At 39.9% G+C, this 21630-nt stretch overlaps 1 protein-coding gene across 11 annotated transcripts in view; it reads left to right on the forward strand.

Moving 5' to 3' along the window:
* The window catches only part of LOC134219152 (high affinity cGMP-specific 3',5'-cyclic phosphodiesterase 9A), a 782997-nt gene that overhangs the window by 203409 nt on the left and 557958 nt on the right, over nucleotides 1-21630 (forward strand). For all 11 annotated transcript variants that reach the window (XM_062697847.1, XM_062697854.1, XM_062697852.1 and 8 more), the window contains one exon: nucleotides 19592-20637. The gene's annotated coding sequence lies outside the window, so the exon portion shown is untranslated. The remainder of the gene's footprint in view (nucleotides 1-19591; nucleotides 20638-21630) is intronic.

The raw sequence follows: 21630 nt of genomic DNA on the forward strand, positions 1-21630 counted from the left end.
TTGGATATGTGGGGTAGGGAGTGCGGCAGGGTTCGTTTTGGTAAACGGTATGCCGTGTATAGCGTGTAGTTTGATCAATGAAAACAATACTAATTTCCGCACAAAGCAGAACAAAATTTCGGTGATCGGCTGATCGTTCTGCTTACTGGAGAAAACATGTCTAGACGCGATTTAAACTTTTACTTTCTAATTAGTTTACACACACGCACGAAGCAGAACAACATTTCGGTTACCGGCCGATCGTTCTGCTTACCGCACAAAGTAGAACAAAATTTCGATGACCGGCCGATCGTTCTGCTTACTGCAGAAAACATGTCTGGACGCGATCTCCGATCGTTCTACGTCCAACGCAAAACACGAAAAAATCTGCACTGCACTGATTGTTTCACTTTGCAGTTTATTCGCCCACATAGCAGAATCAGATATTTTGATAACCGCGCGACCGTACTGCGTCCAACACAAAATACGAACACCCTTGCATTCTTTACGATTTATATGGGACTGACAGCGTTTTATTGAACTTAAACTCCATGACATATCATCCCATTTCCAGCTTGTTTTTGTTAATTTATTAGTCTTTTGGGTTGAAGCCGATTGCTTGGCAGAATTATTTCTTCGATGCTTTCGCTTGTCATGGGTATGATGGATGCATTTGTTCGGTTTAGTTCGATTCTTCATTTGATTAGTCATTCCAGACTTTCAGATCATCAGTATTTATGAAATCGTAGGGTGCTGGCGAGTATTCTCAATAACTCATTGGAACCACGCAAGTGTTTAATGAACACTGTTTGGATACTGCTTATCTGGTGGGAAGTTGTTATTTAGTTTATGCACGATTCACTGCTGTATTTTCCAATCCATCCAACGGTAACAAACTGTGGTCTTCTCCGGTGGAGAATATCCCGAAAAGCTTTCATCTGACTGAAAATCTTTTTTTCTTTTCTATGAGCTGGGATACGACGTGCTTTGCAATGCGTTTGTGGTTTTGTATATTGTTCCCCATGTGAGCTTCCTCGCCTTCGGCTATTCAGTTGGGATCACCTGCATCATCACCGACGGCACTCTGGAGTTGTCTCTTCCGAGTGTGTTTTTCATTATTAAATAATTCAATAAAACGTTGCTGGTATGTTTAAGGGTTTGGTATTACTTGCGCTGGAACTCTATTCGGTAACCACTGCATTCTGGTCTAAGGGTTTTCCGTATTTACCATTTCCAACTAGAAAATAAGGAGCATATCAACGTACGGTGCCAGTTCGGTGTGGTATCCTCCTTTCGTAACATTGCTCATGAGAAGAATGTCGCATTCGGTCTAACCGTTGGAGAAGCTTGGGAACTGAGGTTTAAAAATCTGGATTAATTTCTTGCTGTCTTGTATCCTAATGAAAATATTTCAATTATTATCTCATTTTACAATTGAAATGTTAGATTATATTTAATTTATATAATCTCCTGGCCGTTAGTATTTCGTGTTATTTTTAGTAAAGCTTTCTTGCTTCTTTATTTTTCCACGCTTCGCTCGCCAAATTGATGTTCCTTAAATGGTGATGATGGACCTCCAATGACAAAACTATCGCTTTTTAATTCTCTTGCTTGACCAAATATTCGAATGATAGGCTGACCAGATAATATCGGTGCAAAAACGGGACAAACACGCTTGCAAAACGGGACATGTCAAAACACTCTGTGATAAAATTCAAAAGCTGACCAAGCCAAACGATAAAAATGATAATGGTAGAAAATCAATGCTGACATGTCAAAAAACATTGTGATAAAATTCAAAAGCTGTGGAAATTTTTAAATGTATGGACTTAATTTTCATTTTCCGTGTAAGAAATTAGAAATACTTTAGAGTGAATCATCCACCACCATAAACTTCTATTGTATTAAGTTATTTGTGGAAAAATACTAAACTTCAAATATTTCACTCTTCGAAGGGACGCGGACAAAACACCAAGGAACAGAAAACTACGCATCTTTCAATAGTTAAAAAAAAGTAAAATTTCAAATTTTTATTTTAAATAATACACTTTTGGATCCATGCATTAAGGATTTTATTATTGACCAATATCAAAAACCTTTCCCAAATCTGATTAGCATTAGCATTAGCATTGAGCAATTCGCACAAATTCGTAGGTGGTACAAGCCAAGACTATTGTATGAAAGTAGCATCACTTTCATCCGTTACCACAGATAATAATTTGGGACTAATCATTATCTCTTAGATGGAAGCAATGCACTCTCCAATAGTCGAGATCTGTCCTGGCCACGTCCTTGCGAATGCTGATGAAGAGAAAGGATGGTTTGTTGGACACCTACTTAAGAAAGATGCAGAGAACTCTACGACCTCTCATAGGTGCCACGGGAGATTTTGGGATTGTGTGGAAGGTTATAACAGTAGGAATCGTTTTGGTAGAACGTGAAACACGGAAAGAACTAAGATAGAAATACAAAGTAGCAAAGGGACTAGCCTGGAATTGAACCCACGACCTCCTGCTTATAAGGCAGGAGCGGTAGCCACTAGACCACCGAGCTCGTCCAAAAACATTTCCCAAATCTGATTAATTGAAAATAACAAACAATAGTCAAAGCACGCTGCCTAAGGCCGGTTTTGAAAAAAAAGATTGTTTTAGGAAAACAAAAATCAAAAGAAAAATGTGAAAAGTACAATATAGTGGGACTAATAATTTCCCGTGCGTGAGAAGAGGTGAACCAGCCTTAGGCTGAAAACCTCTTTAAACCAGAAAAAAATCCCTTGCAAGGGATTTCATTAATATATATGAGAAAAAATCTGCGAATATGAATAACAAGAATTTCTACAAGAAAAGCACATTAATAAAATGTAATTTTAATTATTCCCATTAATATGATTGACGCATGAGAATAAACGCCAAATCTAATCAATTCACAGTCCTTTTTGATCGAAATATATTTAAAGGACGTTGAAAGTAGCATCACACCTCGGGAATCTTGTCCATTGATTTTGTTCCCATGTGCTCCCAAGAAAACGGGACTCATGCGATTTCGTCGCGAAAAGTAAAATAATCCTGACCAAATTAAAGTCTGGTTTATAGCTTGGACTCTCGGAGATCTCCACTGGATTGTATTTTAAATCGGGCCGAATTGCTAATTTTTTTATAACGGAATCCAATAAGTTCCGTCCACACACATGGGAGCGAAATTTCCAGACAAGCTCCTGATGTGTAAACTAGCCTTAAAGTACGTGAGGACACTCCTCACGGAATCCAAACTCAACTCGCGTTTTCAAGGGCATACCACTCAATACGGAAGCAACGCACAACTGTCATTTTTATTATTTCTGCTTTGCTGTGTCGCAGAATGCGATTTTTAATTATTTATAAATTATTTTTTCATGTCGTCGTTTTCTTTACAGTGGATGATTTCGAAATATTTTGAATTATTATTAATTATTAAAGACTCTCGCATTTTTTGATGGGCTTCGTCGATTTTTTTTTGTTGAGAGATGAGCCAGCCGAGGGTTGCAAATTTCTCCAATAAAGACACAAAAACACTTTCTATGTAGGTTGGGGTGGCTCAAAAAACACTTTTTAATTTTTTTTGATGGCCCTCTTATTCGGCCCTATTTGATGCCCTGATGCTCTGGACAATATTTCAGCCATATCGATCAACGTTTGGGCGGTGCTCAACTCGTTGGAAGTTTAAATGAAAAAATATATGTAGAAAATTCAAAAAACGATGATTTGCAGTTGGATGGCACAATTTACAATCAAGAACCATGATACTCATTCACTTCCTGAAGAATTAGATACAGAATGTTATGCTAAAAACCGCGAGAAGTTTAGAGTTTATTAGGCAACGATATTAGTATTCTACTGGAGTGTTGTTGTTGTGAATTTATTTGTTTTCAAAGGTAAAAGAAACGAAATTTGCTCAAACCCCACTTTCGAAAAATGCTAATAGCTTCGCCGGGCAAACTCTAACCCGGGTTTTCTGCATAACATTCTGTATTAAATTCTTCGCAATCTGAATGAGTATCATAGTTCTTCATCGTAAATTGTGCCGTCCAACTGCAATTCACTGGTTTTGGATGTTTCTGCATTAGGGTGGCTCAAAAAACACTTTTTCGAATTTTTTGATGGGCCGCCCTCTTATTCGATTCTATTTGATGCCCTGATGCTCTGGACAAAATTTCAGCCAAATCGGTCAACGTTTGGGCAGTGCTAAACTCGTTGGAAGTTTATATGAAAAAATGTATGCAGAAACATCCAAAAACAGTGATTTGTAGTTGGACGGCACAATTTACGATCAAGAACCATGATACTCATTCAGTTCTTGTAAAATAAAATACAGAATGTTATGCTGAAAACCGCGAGAAGATTAGAGTTTATTACGCAAAGATATTATCATTTTACTGGAGTGTTGTAGGGTGAATTTATTTCTTTTCAAAGGTAAAAGAAACGAAATTTGCTCAAACCCCACTGCAGAGAAATGCTAATAACTTAGCCGGGCAAACTCGAATCTTCTCGCGGTTTTCTGCATAACATTCTGTATTAAATTCTCCAAGATCTGAATGAGTATCATAGTTCTTCATCGTAAGTTGTGTAGTCCAGCTGCAATTTACTGTTTTGGATGTTTCTGCATACATTTTTCCATATAAACTTCCAACGAGTTTAGCACCGCCCAAACGTTGACCGATTTGGCTGAAATTTTGTCCAGAGCATCAGAGCATCAAATAGAACCAAATAAGAGGGCGGCCCATCAAAAAAAATGTAAAAAGTTTTTCCCATACTAATTTGAGCCACCCTATTCTGCATACATATTTCCATATAAACTTCCAACGAGTTTAGCACCGCCCAAACGTTGACCGATTTGGCTGAAATTTTGTCCAGAGCATCAAATTGAATAAGAGGGCGGCCCTCCTTAGCCGTGCGGTAAGACGCGCGGCTACAAAGCAAGACCATGCTGAGGGTGGCTGGGTTCGATTCCCGGTGCCGGTCTAGGCAATTTTCGGATTGGAAATTGTCTCGACTTCCCTGGACATAAAAGTATCATCGTGCTAGCCTCATGATATACGAATGCAAAAATGGTAACTTGGCTTAGAAACCTCGCAGTTAATAACTGTGGAAGTGCTTAATGAACACTAAGCTGCGAGGCGGCTCTGTCCCAGTGTGGGGATGTAATGCCAATAAGAAGAAGAAGAAGAAGAGGGCGACCCATCAAAAAAATTGAAATTTTTTTTTGGCATTATAATTTGAGCCACCCTAATGTAGGTATTGGATCTTAGTTTCCTGGCTAAAATATTGAATTTGTTTGAATAATATTTTGGAGCTCTGGATTTTGGAAGAATCAATGAAAAACGTGACAGATTGAGGATTTTTTAGATTACGACGGGACAGCACAATAAGGTGTAAAAAACGGGACTGTCCCGTTAAATACGGTACGTATAGTCAGCCTATCGAATGAACATTTAAAATGTGGTAAGAAATGTCAGCAGGAAAAATGTTCATAACTCTCATGTATCCATAATACATAGGATAACCGTTTTCCCGTTACGCTACGATAGAAATACTTTCACGTGGTGCCCATGGAAGTAAAGCTTGTCATATTATCAAGTTGAGCTCAACAGTGACGCTGGCAATATGATTTCCATAACACCGAATCTCAAGGTGTCAGGAGACCCGTGCCGATGGGATGGGTGGTGAAATAACTTGTCAGGTCGTTAACGGAGCACCTATCTATCAAGTAACATTTAAATACAAAAAAAAACTTTTTCTTAGAAATTACGTTTCCCCGAATATGACATTTTTCCGAAAATGACATCTGCTCCAATATAATATCTCCGCGAAAACAACTTTTCCCAAAAAATCAATGTTTTCAAAAGTGAAGTCTGCCTTCTTTTAATCATTGGATGTTTTGTTATTTATATTTTGCCCCTCTCATGAAATGATGAAGTACTTACTTGATGGGCTACAGCTCTTCGATGAACCTACGCCGAATGGAGTATCCTTCTTCACTGGACTCAATCCTGGGCCAATCGCTTCCAGTCGCCCTGAACATTGAGCGCCTTCAGGTCATCTTCAACTGCAAAAAGCCATCGTGTACGCGGCCTTCCGCGATGCCTGCGGCCTCTTCCGGGTTCTCTACTAAATATTATCTTCGCTTGACGTTCTTCCGGCATACGAACAACGTGACCAGCTCACCGTAGTCTGCCGTGTTGAATAAGCTCAATAATATCCATATCCAGCCCTTTATACACATGGTACAACGTTTGATTCATGCGACGTCGCCAGATACCGTTCTCCTGTTTGCTGCCGAGAATTGTCCGCAGCACCTTACGCTCAAACGCTCCTAAAGTTCTCCGATTAGCCTCCTTTAACGTCCATGTTTCATGGTCGTATAAAGCCACCGGAAGAATCAGAGTAGTATACAGCGCGAGTTTTGTTTTCGTTTGCAGACTACGGGACTTAAACTGGCTACGAAGTCCGTAATAAGTCCTATTTGCAGCTGCAAAACGCCTTTTCACCTCGCGGGTAATTATCGCACGTCACTAATGTTCCAAGGTACACAAATTCTTCTATAACTTCAAATTTTTCACCATCCAGGGCCATTTCACTAACACCACCACTAATGAACCCAGGTTGATTGCCACCAATCATGTACTTCGTTTTACTGGTATTGATCGTTAGTCCGATCCTCGCTGTCTCCCTCTTAAAAGGCACAAAAGCCCTTTTCCCGGGCACAACGATCAATCCCGATAGTACCAATATCGTCCGCAAAGCCCAGGAGCGTATGCGATCTTGTGATAATGGTACCGCTTTTTTGGTCACCAGCTCTTCTAATCGCTCTCTCGAGCGCTATATTAAACCGTAAATTTGGGAGTGCATGACCCTGCTTCAATCCATCTAAGGTAACGAATGATGTGGATCTTTCACACGCAACCCTCACACTTGATTTCGATCCGTCCAACGTTATACGAATCAGCCGTATCAGTTTCGCCGGAAAACCATGTTGTAGCATAATTTGCCAAAATTCATTCCGTTTCAATGAATATTACGCCGTCTTGAAATCAACAACAAAACTGATTATGTGTCTGCAAGTTGTACTCCCGGAATTTATCAAGGATTTGTCTCAGGGTAAACATTTGATCGGTCGTTGATCGGCCCTCACGAACACCTGCTTGGTATTCGCCGATGAAGGACTCTTCAAGTGGTCTCAATCTGTTGAACAGAATACGGTACATAATTTTGTTCGCCGAATTAAGGAGGGTTATTCCTCGGTAATTGGCGTACTCCAGTCTGTGCCCTTTCTTAAAGAGAGGGCAAATGAGGCCGTCCATCCAGCTAGGAGGCATGTCCTCGTCTTCCCATATTTTCGACATAATTCTTAAGCAGCTTCATAAAGCTGCTCATAGCAGTGAGTTGAGAAGTTCAGCCGGGAGCTGGTCTTGTCCCGCAACCTTATTGTTTTTCAGTTCTTTAATAGCTTTTTTTTAACTTCATCTAGTGTAGGTGACTGCACAGCTTGTCCATCGACACTAATATTTATTCTTCCTGTGGTGAGTTCGTTTTTCGGCTGCTCTTGTTTTCTTATACCGATCTTTATTCGATTGGGTACCCGACACCAACATCCGGCTTCGGGCAACGTTCTTCTCGTCTGCCACTCTCTGACACTCCACATCGAACCAACCCGTCCTGGGTCGCCTATGTGCAGTGCCTACCACTTCTCGTGCTGTTGTGCTCACCGCTCCATGGATCGCCTACCATAGATCGTTGATGTTGTCGCTAACGTTGATTGCACTTATCCGTTCGTCGAGCTTCTGCCGATACTCCTTCCGCCGACAATAGCTGGATATTGTAGCGCATCGTTCACTGTGATCTTTCCTTCGATACAGTTGACAATCGTGATCGAATTTCACTGACAGCGAGGTAGTGATCAGAGTCAATGTTCGGACCTCTGAATGTCCGCACATCGATAACATCCGAGAAATGGCGACCATCCACCAGAACATGGTCTATCTGGTTGCAAGTTTCACCATTTGGGCGTCTCCAGGTGTGCTTTCGGATATTCATTCGTGCAAAGTAGGTGCTACTGATGGCCATCCCTCTGGCAGCAGCAAAATTTACTAGCCGTATGCCCCTCCTTAGTCTCCGATAACAATTTTCACGTCATGCCTTGGGAACTTGCCATAGGCTTTATCAAGACATTCATAAAACGTTTCCTTCACGTCGTCGGATTTATCGTTTGTCGGTACATAAACGTTGATTAGGCTGTAATTGAAGAATTTGCCCCGTATCCTCAACACACAGATTCGTTCGCTAGTGGGCTTCCACCGCGTCACTCGCTTCATCTGTTTGCCCATCACTACGAAACCAACTCCATGCTCTGCTTTCCGCCACCGCTGTGATAGATGCTATACTTGAATGCAGTGTTGGTCGTGGGCTCTACGGCTCGGAATGCGCGTTATCCGGATCTGGGCAATCGTACTTCTTGAATAGCGGCCACGTTCACTCCATCCTTCTGCAGTTCGCGAGCCAGAAGGCTCATACGTCCAGGTTCATTTAAGGTCCTGACATTCCAGTTTCCAATCATAGTCCTTATTTCGTTGCCGGGTCGGTTGCAATAACGTTCTCTTTTTATTCTATCTTCAGTTTTCGTGGTATTTGATAGGCTTCAGTAAGCCTATTTCACATTTGTCGTGAATATAGGGTAAGACGGTATAATGCGCCCCACCTGGCCAAAACGCCCCACTTTGATTTCTAGAAAACTATAATTACCTAAGAGCCAAAATCAGTTGGTACCTATAAATATTTGTAAAACTATCATACTATGTGAATATGGAAGTATTTTTTGTATTACATAATGAAAATAATAGCAAAATACAATAAGTTACAGTTTTGATGTAACTTTCAATGTTTGTTTGCTCAACATTATGGAGCGACGCTAGCATACTGTCCGCAAAACCTGCACTGGAACACTCAGTTGGGCAACGGAATAACTTTCCCCAGTGGTTAATATGATATAAAGTTGCTTCCATCTTTAAAAATATAACGTTTTGAAAAAATATGTTTTACTGGACAAAACGCCTCAGTGTAGGCAGGGCGATAAGCTCTTACCAACTGGACACAAACGCGGCGAGCTTGCGGCAGTTACTTCCAAATGATATGGAAACTATCGAAATGTAATTCAAACCTGCTTAAATGGACTTATGTTGGTTTTTCAATGTCAAGCACATAACCTTTTTATTATGGGATTGATAAAATACTAATAAAGGGCTATGAAACGTATTTCGTTAAGGTGGGGCGTATTGCCCAGGCACTTCTTGAAACCTATATTTCACGACTTTTTAAAAAAAGCTTTATTACGTGTTCTCTGTAATATTTTTATATGACTACTCACGGGCAATGCATTTGCGACTTCCTGGACTACCGAATAACACAAACTTTGCAAAAATAGCGTTGAAAAGTAAAAAGTTATCAAGGAGTTGCCTTAGGGGGGGCATATTATACCGTCTTACCCTATTTGCATGAGTGTCTCTCCGTCTGTACACAGAGAGGTGGGATATGCATCAGCAAATAATAGGCTTTAAAAAAGGAAAAACAAATCGCTTTCTGTTTTTGGCACGAATCTGCCGAGATTGGAATATTTCTCACTTTATACCCACTAGTACGCGTTCGTTATTAGTTTCTGCATGTTAGTAAATAACTGAATAGATGTTATCCGTAGTGCAAATAGTGAAAAATGTTAAAAAGTCTCCAGTATCAGAACGCAAACAACCGCTCGGTGGTGGTCATAACCAATGCTAACGAACAAAGGCTTTATATCACTCCATTAAACTCTTATAAACCATGTTTTAAAAATAAACTTGCTAGCTTTGAAGTTTTAATAATAGTTTTATTATTGCTTTCAAATGCGTCATAAAACCAGTTTGGGTCACTGCTTTAAAACAACTTAACGTAACTCGATCTATTCGCCATGCTGAATTTGGAAAACAGTGTTGCTGTATAACTTATACGTGAATCATGCAATAAGGCGCATAATGAGGTTAGCATAGTTTTACCGACATAGTGTGAGTGAGATTTGTTTCTGATAAACTTAGGATGCTTCTCATTTCCCAAATTAAGAAAAAAAAATTAAAAGTGACAGGTAAAAAATCTCCTGATCATAAGAATCTCCGATGTTATCCAATAATACCAATAAAGGTTTGTCAAAAACAATTCGATTTCTGTCAATATTAATCATGTTTTATGAGCAGGGTTATTTGAAAATTATTCAACTGTAACTCTTATGCTTTGATATTGATTTGACAATTGAAACACATAAATATGAAATGCTGTTAAATATATGCACTTAATTGGTTTGCTTCTTTTCATGAAAAGCCGATGCGATTAAGAATCATTTTAATTCACGATGATTTCGAGTTTCCGGTTTCTAAAAAAGTGAAGGAGGAAATATTTTTTGCATTTTTCCTCAAGCACTTGTTCTCCTGGTTAAAGAATTTGCCATTGTAACATACACATATTTGATTCCTACAAATTACACCAAAAATACGAATGGGTAATATCCCACATACTCGTAGATTCACTAATTCCAGGAAATTACTAGCATTCGTGGATTTCTTATACAGATCCGCAAATCCGCCGAGAGCTTTTATTTTCACAGATTTGGCATCGTTGCCCGTAGGCCATCTGTTGTAGGGAAGTGTAATCATGACAAAGTTTTATAGCAAGTTTAAAACGGTCATGAAGTAACCAAGGAGAATTATTAATGTTATCACAAGGAAGGCTATCTTAATGATGTTATGAAGAGGTTTTGGTGTAGTTATAAGTTTTATTAGCAACTGGTCATGAAAACCTCTTATAGAGCATGATAAATCTTAAAATGTTACTTGGTATCCCCACTGCTATTGGGTGGACTTGGCGCTAAAAGCCCTCCTCCTTCTTCTTCTTCTTCTTCTTCATCATCATCTTTTTCTTCTTCATTAGAATTACATCCCCCCACTGAGACATTGTCGCCTTAGTTTAGTTTTCATTAAGCGCTTCCACAGTTTTTAACTGCGAGGTTTCTAAGCCAAGTTACCATTTCTGCATTCGTTTATCATGAGAACACGAAGATACTTTTATGCCCAGGGAAGTCGAGACAATTTCCAACCCGAAAACTGTCTAGACCGGCACCGAGAATCGAACCCTCAGCATGGTTTGATGCGTGTCTTGAGAAATTTTTGAATGATTTTTTAAGCAATTTCTGGAGGAATTCCTGAAACATTTTCCAGAGAAACTTCTGGAAGAATTTCCTGAAGAATTTTTCGAAGAAATTCCTGGAGATATTTCAATATAAATTTCTGACGAATTTCAGAAGAAATTAGGGGGGAAATTTCCTGATGAGTTTCTGGAGGAATTCTAGGAGAAATTTCTGGAAAAGGCTAAAAAGAAGCTTTTTTTAGGAATTTTATGAACTACTTTTGAAGCAAACCTGGATTATTTTCTGGAGGAAACAAGGTTAATAAAGCCCAGTAGAAGTTTCAGAAGGTACTCTCGTTGTGTTACAAGAAGAAAATCGTGGAGGAATTCCAGAAGGAACTAACTAAAGAGTTCCAGGAAGAACTGATTGAGGATTTTCAAGATGAGCTCCATGAGAATTTTTGGATGAATTTCATAAGGATATCCTGGAGGAATTCCAGAAGGAATTTTCAGGTCGAGCTTGTGGAAGATTTTCGGAAAGATTCGGATTCAAAAATTTCTGAAGAAATTCCTGTATTAATGTCAGGAAAAATTTAAGTTAATTTTCAGCAGGAATTACTGGAGCATCTTTTAAAGGAGTTCCCGGCTGAATTTCAGGTGGAATTTTTGGAGAAAAAAAATGTACATCGGGAAGAAGTATCTACACAGTTTGATACATACAGTTAATACCTAAAGATGAAACTATATGACCCGTCGTAAGACGAGTTTAGTACGGTTCCATTTATTCCCATCACGTTATGATCTAAACAGATACGTATTTCGACCTCAACAGTAAGACCGCTTTTCAATGTCTCGTACTTGGCTCGTCTTAAGTCGACTCACTCGTTCGTTCTACAAATTGGTTCGAGAAGTTCGAATGAGCCAAGATTAGCAGGAAAATTTTCCAAGGCTTTCTTTCGTTGTTCATTTTACGTCTGCATTGTTAAAAATTGTCTGCAATGTTTCTAGCTACCACGCGCCTCCATATATTTTTTTTGATTCGCTGCAGTAAGGTCCTACACAAACAATCGCGACGCGCCTGCAATTCTGTCGCCGTTGGTATGGAAGCGTAAATGGAAAATTGCCAGCCATAGAGATGCGGCGATAGTCGCCGAGTGGCAGCAACAGTTGCGTTGCGTGTGTTTGGGGGAACCTTTAATCGAGCCGAACAACAGAATGATTTTTTTCTTAAATATATCAGCTACAGATATTAATAACAACTGTTGATATCATTCAGTATAAAAACCACTCATTTTGAGTAAATATTTTACCTTAATTGTTACAGGATATGTTCTATTATTTTGCTATGAATTAATTTTTAGTTCTGAAATTTATTAACTGGAAGACGACGAAGACGATTTCTAATAAAATATGCTAAATACAGTAATATCCCGATTTTATCACCCCCCTGGTGAATTTTGGGGTGATAAAACAGGGTATGTGACAAAATTGGAAAAAAATATTTTCTTTTTTTTTAATTCATTCCACAAACATGAATCATTGTATGCCTTGGAAAGGCCAAATGCGTGAACGGTACCCGTTATTTCTTGTCGAAATTGCTTACAGGATATTTCCCAGGTACTCAGAAGTCGTTCGTAATAAACTACAGGCGGTGAAAGTTATTTCATGAAAATCAATGTTATTTTTGGTATTATTTACGAAAATAAAAAGAATGACAAAATTTTTTGGGGTGACAAAATCGGGTCGGAAACGTGACAAAATCGGGACGTGATAAAATCGGGTCGAAAACGTGATAAAATCGGGGGTAGACAAAATCGGGGAGTGACAAAATCGGGTCAACACTGTATATCAATTGGGTTACAGTTATTAGTAAACATTCAAAGTACAATAAAACAATATCAGTTTTCTTTAATAAGTAATCTTTTGAACGAATCTATGTGATAAGACAAAATGATGTATAATGGTGCACTTCATTATACCAAAACCAGTGAAAAGCTTCCAATGCATAGAGCATGCTTTGGATTACATGGAAAACATATTCTGTACGACATAGACTGTATTGCAAACATTGAATGAAGTACACTCAAAGCTTATGGAATTTTATAACATTTTTTGTATTCAGATTACTTCTCCATATATTCAAGTATATTGAAGTGGCTTTATTTATGTTTATCACTTCAAATCATAACTCCATAAAAATCTAGCTGATGTGGGCAGATGCAGTCTTCTGCAGTCTTCAAACAATAAACCACATATGTAAATAAACCATACACGACGGACGGCAGATAGCCAATATATCAATCAATAGCAAGAAGATAGGGTTATTGGCGTTTCGAATCGTTTGACCGCAATTGATATTCCATCCAGGCATTGAAACACTGATTGTGGATGCGGTTTGATACCTGAAAGAGAACATCCTCCTGGCTGGTTTGTAACAGGTTGGCTGAGCATGGATAATCAAATATTTATTTTCAGTAAAGTTCTGAAGCTGTATTTTTGCACTTAATGGAATGCAACAATTAATTGTCTGAAGAATCAATTCGTCCTGCTGTTTAAAGATCTTTTTATAGTACTTACCATGTTGCTCCCCTTCTACTTTTCATATATAAAGCACTTCCGACATCTGAAACTGATTGTAAATTAAATTTCAAATCAATTGCAGATTGTTGATTCTAGCGTACTGATAAACACCTTGCTTTGACGTCACAGCCAATGATAACGCATAGTAAACACTACAGCTTTGTCTACCCACCGTATACGAATGAGCACAGCAATCTTCAAGCCTGCAATTCTCTTCCCAAGCTTGAATCGCATGCACGCTCATAAATAGAACTGTTTTCCGGCTTGAAAGCAATTTTCAAGCAAAGCACTCACCTGTCCCATCCAATTCCACGCTGTCAAATTCCCATTCTGGGAACGATTAATCATCCAGCGCGCGGCGGTGGCTTCATGGTCCATGGGCGTGAGGTACGTATGCACCATTTGGCAGCCATTCCGCGACGACCTTTCCGCTATTCTGTCGATTACCTCCGCGGTGCCTGCTGATGCGCGCTGTTTTCGAAAACAACAAATCACGACCGAAATCCTGGCGTCGGAGCTTGGCTGCACTCGGCCGGTAAAACCATCAATTATGGTACCTTCCGCTAGGGTCGCGTGCGTGTGTAACCTCCTCGCGATGGTCGTAAAGGGTAATGTGGGCTAAGTATTTGAATGATGTTTTTGGTTCTTCTAAGTGACGTTACTTTTCTGTTGGAACTAGTTCCGCTGTCATCGTATTTTTTCTTCGAGAAATTTCACCTAAACCCACTTTGTGGGGACCTCAGTCTCTTAGCTTAACAGAAAGACGAGATGGATGTAGATGTTCTCGTTAAAATTTGTTGATGATTGCTTATGATTACTGAAAAGAAGTTGTAATCAATTTATTTTTCAGAAGTTTTAAATTTGTATCGTTGACCATTTTTTTTCGAGAATTGTAAAGTGATTTTTGTTAATGGATCTCACGAATGTTCAACAAGTTCTTGCACGAACCAAGTGATTGGGGGTTCAGAGATACTAATGTTGTTGATTGTAAAGTTACACAAAGAGAATCTGAAAGCATTGTTATTATTTTGACAACTTACATTCTGGATTACTCCTTCGAGTGGTACAATGTTCACTTCTGACCAGGGATTTCAATCTTAAGATTTAAAACCATCCCACCATTTAGGTGCGTACCAAATTCGAACTGCGCTGGCTATCAGGATCGTCATCAGATGCTCAAAGGATAAAATCATTCCAGAACGCTATTTGATTTGCACAAGTAAAGATAATATTGTAGTTCCAGTTGAAAATTCTAATGTCACCCAGGATCACTTACAATATCTTTGTAACCGATAGAATTGAGATGTCTGCTTCTGATGTTTTTAGTTCTTCTCCCAATCGCAATGGTGGCACAGAATCAAAGAGTTAAGTTTAGGATGCGATCTATACTACTTTTATCGTACACGGTTGGAGTTTGAATGAACTGGTAAATGTACATTTGGTTGAATAGATATTTGGTTAAAAATAGATTTCAGATTGAAATATTTTTTTTAAAGTTCTTTGGGAAGAGGCGTTCCTTTCTTGAATTCTACGTTTAGTTGGATGATTATTTGGTTTGATAAACATTTAAACGTATGCTAAATGAATTTTGAGCGCTATTTTATATTCGCCATTAAATTGCAAAACTTTATCTTGTACATCATTTGTATGGTAAACAGTAAAAAAAATCATGGGTTATTGAATCTCGCCCTCCACAACTACCAAAGTGGATGAAGGGCTGTGGGACAAAAGATCAAAAGGACAAAACGTCGAATGAAAAAGTTTTGAAAATCTTCTATGCAATCTACCTGACCAAAATAGAATGTTGAAATCTCTACTCTCGACTCTTTCTAAGAGTCTACAGATTCGGAAACCTCCTTTCAAGAGGCTCGGAAGCCTCCTTTCAAGAGGCTCGGAAGCCTCCTTTCAAGAGGCTCGGAAGCCTCCTTTCAAGAGGCTCGGAAGCCTCCTTTCAAGAGGCTCGGAAGCCTCCTTTCAAGAGGCTCGGAAGCCTCCTTTCAAGAGGCTCAGGCCTCCTTTCAAGAGGCTCAGAAGCCTCCTTTCAAGAGGCTCAGAAGCCTCCTTTCAAGAGGCTCAGCCCTCCTTTCAAGAGGCTCAGAAGCCTCCTTTCAAGAGGCTCAGAAGCCTCCTTTCAAGAGGCTCAGAAGCCTCCTTTCAAGAGGCTCAGGAAGCCTCCTTTCAAGAGGCCTCAGAAGCCTCCTTTCAAGAGGCTCAGAAGCCTCCTTTCAAGAGGCTCAGAAGCCTCCTTTCAAGAGGCTCAGAAGCCTCCTTTCAAGAGGCTCAGCCTCCTTTCAAGAGAGGCTCAGAAGCCTCCTTTCAAGAGGCTCAGAAGCCTCCTTTCAAGAGGCTCAGAAGCCTCCTTTCAAGAGGCTCAGAAGCCTCCTTTCAAGAGGCTCAGGCCTCCTTTCAAGAGCTCAGAAGCCTCCTTTCAAGAGGCTCAGAAGCCTCCTTTCAAGAGGCTCAGAAGCCTCCTTTCAAGAGCTCAGAAGCCTCCTTTCAAGAGGCTCAGAAGCCTCCTTTCAAGAGCTCAGAAGCCTCCTTTCAAGAGGCTCAGAAGCCTCCTTTCAAGAGGCTCAGAAGCCTCCTTTCAAGAGGCTCAGAAGCCTCCTTTCAAGAGGCTCAGAAGCCTCCTTTCAAGAGGCTCAGAAGCCTCCTTTCAAGAGGCTCAGAAGCCTCCTTTCAAGAGGCTCAAGCCTCCTTTCAAGAGGCTCAGGCCTCCTTTCAAGAGGCTCAGAAGCCTCCTTTCAAGAGGCTCAGAAGCCTCCTTTCAAGAGGCTCAGAAGCCTCCTTTCAAGAGGCTCAGAGCCTCCTTTCAAGAGGCTCAGAAGCCTCCTTTCAAGAGGCTCAGAAGCCTCCTTTCAAGAGGCTCAGAAGCCTCCTTTCAAGAGGCTCAGAGCCTCCTTTCAAGAGGCTCAGAAGCCACCTCTCAAGAGGCTCAGAAGCCACCTTTCAAGAGCCTCAAGCCTCCTTTCAAGAGGCTCAGAAGCCTTCTTTCAAGAGGCTCAGGCCTCCTTTCAAGAGGCTCAGAGCCTCCTTTCAAGAGGCTCAGAGCCTCCTTTCAAGAGGCTCAGAGCCTCCTTTCAAGAGGCTCAGAAGCCTCCTTTCAAGAGGCTCAGAGCCTCCTTTCAAGAGGCTCGGAAGCCTCCTTTCAAGAGGCTCGGAAGCCTCCTTTCAAGAGGCTCGGAAGCCTCCTTTCAAGAGGCTCGGAAGCCTCCTTTCAAGAGGCTCGGAAGCCACCTCTCAAGAGGCTCGGAAGCCACCTTTCAAGAGGCTCGGAAGCCTCCTTTCAAGAGGCTCAGATTTATTTTTCCAAGAGGCTTGAAAACATATTTTTAAGTAGCTCAGAGGCGTCCTTTCAAGATACTTAGAATAGAAGCCTCTTTTTAAATTGCTCGAAAACCGTCTTTCAAGAGGCTCAGATGCCTTCCTTCAAGATGCTCTGAAGATTCTTTTAAATTAGAATTTTTACTGTTTCAAATTTTGTCAAAAAAATGCTCGAAAACTTTCTAAGGGGCTCTTAGCATTGCCAACGGGTATTCATCGAAGTTTCCACAGAAAATTCTTCGAAATATCCGCGGCAAACTGTTAGAAGTTTTCACGGGAAACTCTATGGAACTTTCATGAGAAACAATTCGGAATTTCCACTAGAAATTCGTTGGAATTTCTTTGAAAATTTCTACGGAATTTCCACTGGACATTCTTCAGAGTTTCCGCAGGATTTCAATGAGCAACTGTTCAGCATTTACGAAGAAAGCTCTTCTACAGATAATTTATATGGATTTTTTTTCGGATTTCTATCGGGGGATTTCCACTTAAATTCTTCAGTGGAAATTTTGACGTGGAATTTTTAAATTCTCATGGAAAACTGATCGGAACTGCAACGTGATTTTTTTTCCAGAATTTTTAAGAAATTTCTGTAAATATCTACGGAAAGTTCTTTGAAGTGTCCATAAGAAATTTTTCGAAAATACCAAGGCAAATTGTTCAAGAAAAAACAAGGATCATTTGCCCGAGTCATTCGGCGGAAAGTCATTTTTATACTACCTGGTCGAAAAACAATTTTAGCCGAAAGTAATCTTGCAGAAATTCCATTTGGTCGAGGTTAAAAACGGTTTGGCCTAAAATGTCATTTGGCCGAAAGCAATAAACGGCTGAACAGGTAATTTGGCCGAAAAAGCTATTTACACTAACAGGTTATTTGGCCGAAATGGTCGTTTGGGCCCTCCTTAGCTGTGCGGTAAGACGCGCGGCTACAAAGCAAGACCATGCTGAGGGTGGCTGGGTTCGATTCCCGGTGCCGGTCTAGGCATTTTTCGAATTGGAAATTGTCTCGACTTCCCTGGGCATAAAAGTATCATCGTGTTAGCCTCATGATATACGAATGCAAAAATGGTAACCTGGCTTAGAAACCTCGCAGTTAATAACTGTGGTGGAAGTGCTTAATGAACACTAAGCTGCGAGGCGGCTCTGTTCCAGTGTGGGGAGTAATGCCAATAAGAAGAAGAAGGTCGTTTGGTAGAAATGCTATTTAGAAGAAATGTTCGTTTGGCAGAAAGTGATAATTGGCCGAACGGATCATATTGTCGAAAATGTCATTTGCTGAACGGACTAACGACATTTCCGATCGTATGTCTATTTCAGCCAAATAATAGTTTCGGCCAGATGGGTTTCGGTCTAATGGTTTGTTCGACCAAATGACATTTTTTGCCAAACAACTTTCAAACTTATGGCCTTTCGCCTAATGATTTCCGGCTGAACGACTTTCGGCCAACTGGCCCTCCTCGTCATTTAGCCGAATAGGTCATTTGGCCGAACAAACTATTAGGCCAAAACCCATCTGGCTGAAATGGACGTATGTCGTGTGTCAGAAGTGTCGTTCTGCGGAACTAAATGTTTTGCCTATAACATTGTTTGGTCATTTGGCCGATATGGTCGTTTGGGCGGAAATATCATTTGGCCAAACGGGTCATACGGTCGAGAACGTCATTAGCTGAACGAGTCATATGGCCAAAAATGTCGGCAAAATGGCAGTGTCTGCCAAACGACCATTTCAACCAACTATTTTAATCGGCCGAACAACTTCCGGATTTGGGACGTTTGACCAAATGGCTTCCGGCCAAACGGATCTTCCGGTCGTATGACAATTTTTGAATGGATAAAGGAAAAACGTTTTTCTAACAAAAACCTTTTCTTGTTCAAACACAATTTTTCTTCGAGTCGTTGTTGTTGTCGTTGCCGCTTTGGCGAAATAATCTGAGTTTTTCATAAAAGTATCGCAATTTTGATCATTTGGTGTGAAAACGATGTTCAGATTTCATTTTATACCTTTTGTCAACATCAAGCAGTTTTTAATTTGGTTGAAACAATTCAGTTCTATTTATCAAAGTGAAAATTTTGCAGAAGACTATTTTCAACAACAAATAACGAGTCAACATTTCAAGTGGAATGCGGTTTTTTTGTTATTCAAACGCAAGGAGAATTAAGTTGCATCACTGTAAGCAGGCATAACGTGGAACAAAAGTGAAGGTACAAATGGAGACGCATGGTACGAGACTTTAGTAGTATTATTGGTATCAGTTATTTTTTTCTAAAACAGCCAAGAAAAAAAGAACAATTCATACGACCTATATTATGGGCAATAACCAAAACTGTATCTTTATTTAATTGTTTTGTACACTGTTAACAAGGATGCTTGAAGCAAAATAATCGTTTGATTTTATGTATCATCATGATTTTATTTTATCATTCATAAACGCATATCGTTTAGATGTGCACACTTATACAGGATTTTATGTCCCCCATCGAGGAAATCTGCCTCATTATTATAACGATTCACCTTTCCTTTTTCATTTCAGAGATGGCATTGATTTGGAGCACACTTAAACCAAACGAACGTTCCCCACACCTCTGAACAGTTTATGAACGAGTAGAGAGAAAGAAGAAGAAAAAACGAATATTTCCCTAACAAAAAGGCTCATTGCAGCAACCACCACCCACCGATCCAATCGTTCGCGTTCATATAAATAAGTGCTATACGTTGTTGTCCTGCTGTGCTGTCAGTGTTGTAAGTGTTTGTCATTCTGCCCTCTTGGTCGTCGTATGTGTGTTTGCTAGTGTTAATATCGAAAAGTAGTACGTACGATTACGTCAGCAGAAGCGCGCGGAAGCTCACAGAGGAAGTCCTTTGAAGAACAAGTCTGTGGTTCGCACAAAAAAATAATAATAAGTTAGACAAAATCGAAAGCCCAAATTAAAGGGTAAACTTTTGGGGGATTTTGCGCCAGAAAGGCAGTGACCGAAAAAGTTCGAACCATAGTCGGCAACCGAACCGAGAATTGGAAAAAGGCAGTAGGAGCGAGTAATGCTGATTTATAACAATTTTGTCTTTATTGAGTGAAACTGCTCGTTAGCGCGGAAGGACTCCCTGAGACGAGCGTGTGAGCGCAACGGAACATGAACTGTATCGCAGGGAAGACATAGATAATAAGCGGAGTGAAAGATTGGTACGAACAACGGGGGCAAAGGATCACAACACAGAGAGGGAAAGTGGAAAAGTTTCTTTATTTATGGTCGTTGGCGAAAAGCTCGAACGGGATTGACGAAAGTGGTACTAAGGTGCAGGGAAGTGAAGACTAGTCGATATTCGAGAAGCAAAAGAAGAAGAAGAAAAAGAAAAACAGTGCGGAGGAGTGAAAGGAGATATTTGAAGAGGAGAGTCGTGGTTTCGCAAGGCAGAACCAGGCGTTGATAGTCAACCAGTTAAGTGTCTGGCTCTGTGAAGATCTGTGTGTAGATTTCAGTGTATACGTTTCGATGCCATTATTACAGACTACATTATGGAAAATTATAGCTAGAGGAGTGTCGCTCGCGGTGACGGCGCTCGGAAAGGAGACAAAAGAAGGTAAGTTTGGCTTGGTGTATTTTTTTCTGCCAGTTCAACGAGTAAGAACAACTTTTGAAAAGTTGTTTCAAACTTATCACAGTGATGAAATTCGTTGGCTCAGCACGTTCTTTTGCGGAGAAAATAAAGGTATTCAGTTATCGTTGCATTTGGCAGGTTCAATATCAGTTCAGGGGAGGGAATTTCGATTAAATTAAAGAATGAACATCGATCACAGGATAGTGCCCTCTATTCATTATTTTGTTTGCAAAAATAATAGTTTTCATTTTCGTTTTGAAACTCAGGTACAGTTGGCCTGTGTAATTCGAAAATTCGCCTTTATTCCGCTCAGTCCATATCTGCGAATTAATAAATAAATAACAGAGTCTAGGTACCCAAAACTTGTCCGTCTGTACGCAGCTAGCCTTGTCTTTTCATACAAGTCGATTTGAATCGAACCAACTGCATTTATACGAGACTTGTATTCCAACTCCCATGAAGTTGGTTTGTAACTATCTAAGAGTACCTCTAATAAACTTTACAAAGATTATATGGGTCATTCCGCGCCAAGTGACCGAGAAAAAGTGAAAACTTGCAGGTGAATACTATGAATTCCAACCAAAATAGGTGTATCTACTTACTTTGGGCCTACATTTCGAAAAAGCATTTGATCCGACCGTTTGAGCCGCCCCTCCGGCCAAACACTCCTCCCTGTTTTTGAAGATTTTTAAAAACATGCCATTTTAAATAATCGATATCTCCGCCCCTGATAAAGCTACAAAAAACGTTAGTACGTTAGTTAGTAAATTTTGTGAAGATTTTACAAAAAATATTTCAAATGCAAAGCAGTGTTGCCAACTACATTATTTTTATAAAAAAAATTAAAAATAGCTTTTTTCTCAAAATACGTATACATATTTTTTTTTGATTTCTCAGCGGATTTGAGTTTATCAGGCAATTTCCTGTCAGGAACACTTATCGTTACAAAGTAAAATGAGCAGTTGCTGAGTTATG

This window comes from Armigeres subalbatus, chromosome 3 (assembly GCF_024139115.2).
Source record: "Armigeres subalbatus isolate Guangzhou_Male chromosome 3, GZ_Asu_2, whole genome shotgun sequence".
NCBI lineage: Eukaryota > Metazoa > Arthropoda > Insecta > Diptera > Culicidae > Armigeres > Armigeres subalbatus.